Source organism: Elephantulus edwardii, unplaced genomic scaffold (genome assembly GCF_000299155.1).
Source record: "Elephantulus edwardii isolate Elephantulus edwardi_28Jun2011 unplaced genomic scaffold, EleEdw1.0 scaffold00148, whole genome shotgun sequence".
NCBI classification, from domain to species: Eukaryota; Metazoa; Chordata; class Mammalia; order Macroscelidea; family Macroscelididae; genus Elephantulus; species Elephantulus edwardii.
In genome coordinates this window covers 6882279-6892504 of record NW_006399898.1, presented here as the reverse complement: position 1 = coordinate 6892504, position 10226 = coordinate 6882279, and positions in this window count along the sequence as shown.

Here is a 10226-nt window from a genome sequence, read left to right as displayed (position 1 = left end):
CATTCTCCATGTCTCACTGTAAACACCCTCCCATCCTCCAGCTCATGTACAAGACCCCACTTGTTTGGCCCATGCCTGGGACCCCACTGCTGCCCCTCACCTTCCCACCACCAGGCAGAAGCCATCAACTTTACCTCTAGTGATCATTGCATATGTGCACATCCGAATCCCAACTCTGTCTCATTCACCTCTATATCCCCAGCTCCTAGCAGAACACGATGCATACAGAAGGGGATTAAGAAGTAATGGTTGGATGATCCGAGCAGGACCCCAGCCCTTTCCATTCTCCTCAAGATCACAAGTCAACAGGGGTGCCTCTAACTCCATGAAGAAAAGACTCACTATCCACCTTTCTCCCTCCCTCATCTGAAATCACAGTTGTCCGGTTAAAAGAGGCAGTCTGTGTCTGTGTGTATGTACCTGTGGTTTTTTGCATAAAACCAATAACAAACACACTCAAAACAGCTCAGAAGAGTAAAGATGAGCTGGACAGAGCTCACACACTCAGTCAGCAGGCACTTGAGGCCCACCTAGGCGTAACTCGAGAGCAAGGCCTGATGATCTGCATTTAAAAACAAGCACAGTCCTACTGTGCATCGAAAAGGGTCCCTCCAAGGGGGGTCACCTGTGTGACAACTGGTTTGTAGAAGAAACAAGGTCATGGATTCACCCTTGAGTCAAGAAAAATGGTGGAACAGAGACAACCCCACGGGAGGACCAGGCTTGTCAGGCGGGGAGCAGATCATAACCTGTCAGGCCGCGAGGCTGTCGGCCAAACACAGATATATGCAGGGTCTCCATCCAGAGAGGCCTCCACACATCAGATTCATCATACACTCCACTCGAGATGTGCTGCCCAGATTTCGGGCAAGATTTATTACCCTGGCTGGGCTCTGAAATGAAAGTGAGAAGAGGCGATTCTGGCAAAACCTCGGGCCCTTAACAGGGTGAGAATCACATAAAATGGATCTTGGAAATGCCTCCTCTGTATGCACAGGCCTTTGTGGGTTTCCAGGAAAAGGCAAGCTGCTGGACCAGTGTGCTCAGACTGGGTGCTGAGTGAGCCTGGACGAACAGCCCTCCTTCTTAGATCTGAGTTTATCTGTTATGTAAAAACAATAAAACACCAAAGCAGCCACCACCACGTCCTCTGCACTCACGCTGATGTGGGGTGTCAGAGCACAGCTGTGCTTCTTAAGATTTTCCTGACTGAGGTTTGCCAGGCCTTCCTTCCTAGGTACCTGGGGGTGGACACAAACAGCCAGCGGGGACACAAAAGCAACAGCTACAGTGTATCCACTGCTTACTGCACACTCCCCAAAAACTCTGAGATAGTTACTATATAATGTTGCTGATCGAGTTAAGCACGACTCATAGCAACCCTATGAACAAAAGATGTGAACCCTGCCCTTTCTTGTGCCATCCTCACACTTCCTGACACACAAGAGCCCATTACAGCAGTCACTGTGTCAGTCTACCTGGTTGAGGGTCTTCCTCTCCTTCGCTGACCCTCCACCCTTCCCAGCATCATATCCTTCTCCAAGGAATAGCCTCTCCTAGCAACATGTCCAAAGTATTATTTTTGTCTCCAAAAAGCACTCCGGCTGCATCCTCTCCAAGACATATCTATTCTCTTGACCGTCCATGGGATACCCAGTGCTCTTCTCTAACACCACAGCTCAAAGGTGTCAATTCTTTTCCTGTCATCCTTAATTCATAGTCCAGCTGCTGCACACATAGCTAGTACTCAGAAAGACTATGGCCTCAATCAGATGTACCTTAGTCCTCAAACTGACATCACTAGTCCTCAATAACTTGGAAAGGTCCCTGACTGCAGATTTTCCCAGTGCAACGGGTCTTCTTATTTCCTGACTGCTGGTACCAAGCGTGCTAATTGTGGATCCAAGCAAAATTGTTGACAGTATCAATCTCCTCTCCATCATGATGCTGTCTATTGGTCCAGTGGTAAGAATCTTCATTTTTCTGATATTGAGATGCAATCCACACCAAAGACTGCATTCCTTGATCTTCTGCAACAAGTGCTTCAAATCCTCCTCATTTTCAGCAAGCAAGGATGTGTCATCTGCGTAATGCAGGTTACTGATGAGTCTCCCTCCAATCCTGATGCCACACTCCTCCTCATAGAATCCAGCTTCTCAGATAATTTGCTCAGCATACAGACTGAATAGGTATGGAGAGAGAACACATGCCTAGTGCACTCCCTTCCCTTTCCAAGCCACTACATGGGTTGCTCTGTTTATGCTACAGAGCTCTGGTGGCTTAGTGGTGAGAAGCTGTGCTGCCAATCCAAAGGTACACCGTTGTAAGCCACCAGCCACAGGACAAAGATGGGCAGTCTCCTTGCATGTGACTTACTGCCTCTGAAAGCCTGCTGGTGGGTCAGCTCCGAGTCGATTCTGCTCCGTGGTCCACAACAAGCTGTTTATGTCCATTCTACAGATGGTAAAATGGAGGCTCAGAGTGTTGTATTTCTGCAAAACCAGAGTGCTAAGCAAAGCTGGGCCAGCCTCAGCCAGATCCTTCACTGGCCGTTAGCTCTGCCGGTCAAGAAGAATGTCAGCAGACAGACTCACACTCTTCCCTCCTGGTCTCTAAAGGAAGTCTCGGCACCGCCCAGCCTTGCTGGTGTCTGCCTTTAGCTCTGTGAGGCAGCTGCAGGAAAAAATGATGGGTAACTTCCTTTTTCTCCTCTGTACGTCAGCTTTTGGTTCTTCAGGAATGCAGTCTGGGGCAGCTCGTGCCAGGCACATTTCAGAGGCGCTGACTGCAGAGACACTGGTGTCTACAGGGACGAGAAACCTGGAGACACACAAGCTGCTCAGAAAGGTGCATGCTGGGATGACGGGGACTAGGATGGGGCTAGGGGTTAAAGGATGCCTCTGAAAAACAAAACAAAACCCCAAACTGTCTTAACCCCTAGACCTGTTAATGTGACATGATTTGGAAACAGGGTCTTTGATGATGTTAGACCTCCGCTAATATGAGGTCACCCAGGAGCAGAGCAGATGCCAATGTGATGGGAGTGGCCCGGAGGGAAGAGACACCGAGGGAAGATGACCATTTACTGAGGAAACCCGAATGGAGCCTTCACAACTGACACCAGGGGGCTGTCAGAGGCTGGGACAAACAAGGGGGGTGTTCCCCCAAAGCCTTCAGAGAGCAAGCTCGGCTGACACCCCAGGTTCACATTCCCTGCCTCCGAGAGAACACACTTCTCTGCTGACAGGACATCCGGTTTGTGAGGCTTTGCTGTGGCAGCCCTGGAAGTCCAATGCAGATGAGGAAGACCCAAAAGTGCTTCTCACCTGACTGTGGTCTTCCAGGGCACATGGATCAACGTCCACAGATACTGATGGCTGTGAGCATTGGGGTAGTGCTGCTGGCACCTCGTGGGTGGAGGTCAGGGGGGCTGCAAAGCCTCCTACAAGGCACAGAGCACCCCCTCCCCCCAACAAAGAACAGCCCGGTCCAAATGCCAGTAATGCAAGGAGGAGACACCGCTGTGGACGGGGTGGACGGCATTTCTCCAGGAGCATGACCACCTCTTGGGTGAGGGAGGAGCTTCCCATATCTAACGGGACATCACACAATGCACACAGCTCGATGCGATGAGCAGGGCAGTTCTGAGGGTCAGACGTTGAGTTTCCTGTCTCAGAATGGCGCCTGCACAAGCTGGCCAGCAGTTGGATTCTGTGGAAGGAAATCCAAGCTGGCTGGACACAGACCTCTGATGTCCCACTCAAGCCTGGCCTTGCAGACTCTTCACCGTAAATCATTAAAGCATGGAAGGCAGCAGAGTCCCCAAGGAGGGTGAGGAAGCTAAGCATCCTTCTAGAACCTTCTCTGGGTTATCACACGGAATCAAGTCAACAGTCCCAGGACACCGTGACGATCCACACTCTATAAATCAGGAAACTCGGGCTCAGAAAAGCACCATCACATACTTGTTGAGGCCACAAGAGTCGGTAAGCATGGCAGCCAGGCTCTGAACCCCAGTCCTTCCGACTCCAGGGCTCATCAGGAAGCTGAGGGAGTCCCCCTGTCTTCTGAAAGCCCTCACCCCAAAGACAAATCCAGACCCAAGATCCAAGACCCTGATTAAACAGTTCAGTCCTCTCTCATGTAAAGACACAAAGCGCATGAAATAAGCTGCATCCATCCATCTATCTATCTATCTATCTATCTATCTATCTATCTATCTATCTATCTATCTATCTAACAAACCAAACCACCACAGCCAGCAGTGAAAGGACACTGTCCCTAGCACACACTTGCATTGATTGTCGCCGGCCATTCAGTAGCATGGACAAAAGGAAACACACGTTATTAATAAACCCTCATGCTAATCAGTACACTCTACTGCTTGGGTGGCTGGCCCTGCCCTCTGCATATGGTACGTGTGTGGACAAACTCCCTTTTGCCATGAACCCAGCCTGCTGTCGCTGCATGACCTAGGCTGCCAGGCCCACCACAAAGGCCCAGGGAGACACAGCAGCAGGAGGCCCAGATGACACCCAGGAAAAGTTGGGGGGACGGGAGTCTCTGTCACAAGTATGCCCTTCTCCAGCTCTGATGGAGTATTCCCTCAAGACGGGGAGGCAGAGTGGAAAAGTGGGGAAAGAGGTGTGTGTCGGGGGGAAGCTGGGGAAAAACCCAAAATGTTTAATATTCAATAAATGTGTCAATTTTACATACAGAGGCAAATGGGTCTTTATTGAGGAATTGGTAAATTTCCTCTGAGAAAAGTAAGTGCATTTTAGCCTCCAAGGAGTCCCAGATGAATAGAAATGGAATGTGATTTGTGATAAAACTCAGCTGCTCTATAAAAGACGTTAAATAAATGTTGCTGTTTCACCAGGGATATACAAAATTGATTGCATTATAGACTGATTCTAAGGCGCTGCATCCCTGTCCGGCCCCCTCGGCTCCCGCCTGTGTGGGAGCTGCTTTCAGAGACAATTTAGACGAGGCTGCAACTCCTCTACCTCAAGCTGCTGTAGAATTTTCTGGAAACGCATCCCTAGCCCCATCCTCAGCCTTTGTTCTGAACACCCTGACCCAGTCAGAGGGGTGGTAAAGGAGGCTGAGTGAGGCAGACCAGGCACACACAGCCCTGTCTTCAATGACCGGAGAATGCTGATGTTGACTGGCTCTCTTTTGTTGCTGTTATGTAACATCGACTCAGAACTGACCCACAGCTGACCCTCCAGCGGGTTCTCAGAGGCAGTTAATCTTTTGAGAGGTGACTGACCACCCTTCTCCGTCGGAGCAGCTGATGGATTCGAACCGCAGGCCTTTAGCTTGCAGCACAGCTCCTTAGCCCCTAGCTAAGCCCTAGTCCTGGCCCTTTTAGTAAAGACAGGGAGTTTCAAGGGTTCGAGGGTTTCTGATTAGATGTGAACTAATAAGGAAGGGTGTGTGTGTGTGTGTGTGTGTGTGTGTTAAGAGTGTGTGCATGTGCGTGTGTGAACTCTAACATGTCCACATGTCTCTATGTTCACTGTCACCAGCTGGCCAACTCACCACCCACTCCTGCCTGGACTCCTGCTCCTCGGAGGAGGGCCACGGCTCTGTGTCCCTCTCTTATCACTCTGCGCCCCCCTCAGCAGAGAGAGCATTTAAAGTTACACACCATATAGTTTCAAACCTGGTGTATCCCACCCCATTTCACAAACAGTCCCAACCCCAGCTCAGCCTGTGAGGCCTGAGTGGTCAGCGTTCTGCCTTGCCCCCACCTCACCCCTTTTCCACACCCCCTCCCACTGCATCTGCTTCAGCCAGTCTGGCCCTTCGCTCTAGCCTTGCCAACTCTCAGGTCTTCCTGCCCCAGGGCCTTTGCACATGTGGTCCACTTCTCCTAGCACTGTGTCCAATTCTGTGCTTCCCGAAGTCTGGTTCTTGGACCAACAGTATCAGCAACAGTCACCTTAGTTAGACATTGTTAGAAACACAAATTCTCAGACCCACCCTCTCAACTCAATGCATTGCCATGAAGCAGGAACCAGCTCACAGCTGACCCTCCAGCGGGCTGCAGATCACACGGGAGGTTACCTAGCTTCCTCTCAGGAAGCAGCAAGGGGATTCGAACTCTGGAGAGGTGTCCCCTTGGGGCCAGCAGTGCAACTCCCTCCAGACCACGTCTCCAGGGCTCCTCCCTGGACCTGGGAATCTCACAGATTCTTGGGGTGAGGCCTAGCAGTGGGTTTTAGCGCGTTTTCTGAGACCCTCCCATGAGCCCCCACTTCAGCAACTGCGATTCAACGGCTGCTTCATGTGTGCGCCTTTCCACAGCTCGAGAAGAGCTTCACCCAGAAGGGCACCCCCGTACCCCAGCCCCAGTCACGTGCGGCAGAGGCCATCCAGGCTGGTGGGATGAGCAGTGAACACGCCTCGGACACGCGGCAGATGCTCCTGAAGGGAGGGCTCCCAGAACCCTCTTCTCCTGTACCAGTCTGTACAATGTGCCCATCTGACTTCTATGTACACCCTGCAGTGAAGACAACCACGCCCCAAGAACAGCAAAATGTCCCCAAAGCACTTCACTGTGCAGAAAGCTTTGCGATGAAAACCCAGAGTCCAAAAAAAGTACAGAGAGCCCGGGACGCAGGAAATGTGCCTGACTGCTGGGCAGACCCTGGCCTGGCCCTCGTCTCCCGAAGGCTGGGGACAGGCTCCCAGGGACTCCACCGTGTTCTGCAACCGGTTACCTCGCTTTTTGTGGAGCTAGGAAAGCACAGAAGGGAAGAATTTATCTTTCTGTAACTTGGAGCAAGGATATTCTCTTAAAGTGGGCACCTGGCTGGCTGGTGCTTCTCCGACCTTCCAAACGTTATCAGTTCTGGGAAGATCAATTATTACTGAAAAGTCGAAGAATGCTGCCCAGTGATTTGTATTGACTTGGCTGACACGGGCCCTTTGTGGCCCATGAGTGTCATGGAGGCTGGGAAGAGGACAGCGCAGGAAGCAGTGACCACTGGGCATCTAGAGGGAAGCAGGGACCACAGGCTGTGTAAAGTATGGCTCAGACAGGGCTTCTGAGTCTCCACCAAGACCCCCAGACACATCCCCTTCTATGGAGACAAGTGGCAACGGGCGGCGGCCAGCACCCCAAGCAAGTCCAGTATCAGAACTGGCCCGCAGCCCTATCATCCTTAACGAATAGGACCCGGAGTCTTCCATGGCTCGAACGGGCCAACTCTCCCTGGCAGCCAGGAACCAGCGGGTTGTTAAAGAGCCCAATAGTTCTGCCTCGCTAATGGGTGGCTTGTTTCCTCAACCCTGCTGATTTTTAAAATAAACCTAAATTCCAATAATTGTTTAATGTTTATTTTTATTTAGTTCTGGTTCAGATACTCTGTGTCTCTCTGACAGAAATTGATAGTTGGCCCATGGTGAGCTTTACAAGAACACACACACACACACATATGCACAGAGAGAGAGAGAGAGGGAGAGAGGAGACACACACACACACACACACACACCCAGGCCCATGGTGAGCTTTACAAGAACACGCACACACACACACGCACACACAGAGAGAGAAAGGAGAGAGGGAGACACACACCCCCCCAGTCCATGGTGAGCTTTACAAGAACACACACACACACACGCACACACACGTATACACACCCAGGCACGGGAGAACTGCTCACCCACCGGGGGCTTTATTTGCCTGGAGGAGGCATGGATGCTACATGAACAGGAGAGGGAAGGAGGGCAGATGAGGCGTCCCCACTCTCTCCCTGGTCTGTCTGACAGGCAGGAAGGGACTCAGCCCTTCCTCCACCCAGGAGCCCTGTTCTTTGCTTCGTGACAGACAAAGGCCAGCACACCTGGCCACCTCGGCCTCACGAGGCCACCTCTCACCACCTCGCTTTCCTGCCCTGTCTTGTGTGTTTGTAACAAGCACCTGCTGCCCGTGTCCACGTGCCCACACGGGGCTGAGGCTGTTTGTGCACATGGGGAGGTCAGGCAGCAGGGTGGCCCCCAGCTTCCTGCAGGGACCCAGCGGCCTCAGTCCTCCTCCAGTGAGCCTGCTTCTGTCTCAGAACAGCCGACGGAATGGCGAGGGTGAAGGTGGGGGTTTTCTCGGCTTGCTCTTTTCAAAGTCCCCCGTGCAGTGCATTTAGAAAAGGCAGCGCACCCTACAAAAACTCCCGGTGCACCCAAATCTCTGCAAACAGCTGATCTGAAAAGCAGCTGAGAAAGACACATTATTTGTGCAAAGGCCAAACCTCAGTCCATCCCTCCCACAGTCTGCATTCTGTCCATCTTCCTGGGCAGCTCCAACTTCCTCGTTTCACCTCCAAGTTCAATCAGCTACTGGCACTTGATGCTCAACCCTGGCACTAATGCCACTAGCATTTTGTTCCTTCCATCATCCTAGAAGTCCCTGGATAGTGCTGATGGTTAAGAGCCTGGTTACTATACTAGCTGCAAGGCTGGTGGCTCAAATCCACTCAGGGGCCTGGCCTAAACTTCTTGGCTTGAGATTTCTCCCTTGAGGGCCTTGCTTCCAGGGTAAAGCCCATAACACTCACATACCTGTCCTGTCTTCACCTCTCTGGTCTCCACTCCCTTCCACCTGGGGCCCCAGGCCACAGGTCAGTGACCCACACACTGTGGGAAACTACTTTCATTTCCCCAACACCCTGAAAAAAGAGGAAATGCCATTCAACTTCCTCTTCTCACTGGAGACAGGGAGACTGGAATCTGTAAGAACTTCATGCTGTGGCTGAGAGGTATTCGGAAAGGAAGTTCAACTTCACTGTCAGGGACCTGAGCGTGCAGCCAGCTCCCTCCATGATGTGCCCTGGACAAGGCACTTCTGTGCTGTCATCAGGGGAGTGGCAATGGCATTACTGGTGCCAGTTACTGTCCTATCAACTCTGATTCCAGGAGTGCCTGAGCACTCTGCTCCCAGGTCCTCACGGCTGACCTGTCGGAGAACACCAGGCCTCTGTTCTGAGGCTCCTCTGGGAGACCTGCCGTGCCAGCCTTAGGTGAGCAGCCTCGTGTCAGGGGTAGGACCCAGGGCCTCCAACCATCACCTCACTAACAATCTCTCCCTGGACCGAAGGCTCAGGGGCCATCCCTCACAGGGGACCCCAATCTGGAAAGTCCATCTCAAATCTTACTCTTCCCATCAGGACAAAGGTCCCTACTGCACCTGGAATTTGCTCATTCAAAGCAAGTCACCTGGGCAATTTCCAGTAGGCCCCTTGCTCTCCTCATTGACCATTTGAAGCCGCCCTGTGGCCTCCGGCCCATGATGCGTGCCACCAGCTCTGTCGTGGAAGCAGCTTTCTGGGTCCCGTTATGTACGGCATGTGCTCAGGGTCTATTATCAGCTAACGAGTAAATAATATTCTGCTCTAAATCCAAAAGCACTACAAGATAGCAGAGGGGGATGAATGAGCATTTTAAGACCCTTTTAATCACATATTAATGTGACGCAAAGCCAGCTTCGGAGCCCATATGCCAACCACCCGCTGGAAGAGGCAGCTCCTTCGTTTTTATACAAAAAAAGGGGGGCTGAGGGTGAGACCCACGTCTTTGGATCTGGGTGACATCCAGGCCAAGGAGCTGAGTCAGAGAGAAGCCAGAAGTGGATGGACTGTCTCTGAATTAGAGGGGTGTTCCTGTGTCTGTGCCTTCTTTTCTGGCACAGGGTAGGGGAGACAGGGCGGGTCTGGCATGGAGCTGGGCCTTGACCCACTGAAGAACTGCAACAAAGAACAGCCATTCTGTCCTCCAAAACGCATTCCAGAAAAGTTCAAGAACCCAACCCAAATTTCTCCCACAGATCCATCATGTCACATTAGCTACCCAGCCTCTTATTAGCCACTTCCCATCACATCACATTAATATTTGTTTTCCCAAGTACAATGCCAGAGTCTTCTCAGATTAGCAACTTTCTCATCACATTAGTGAAAACAACGACTATTACGAGGCAGTGATGTAATGACACCCTCGATGGAACGCAGCTAACACGATCCGACTCCCCTTTCAGATCTGTGTGGGACGCTGCTGTGGCCAGGGACACCGGGTCACTTTAGCTGTCTGACTAAGGATGAGGCTTTGATGTGGAGGGAGGTCCCTAACTTAGTGAAAACTCTGGCCACATCCAAGCACAGTGATGCCGAGAGGGGCCAGCTCAGAAGCTGGGTGGGGGGAAGGTGCTCCTGGGTCCACAGGCTCCCAAG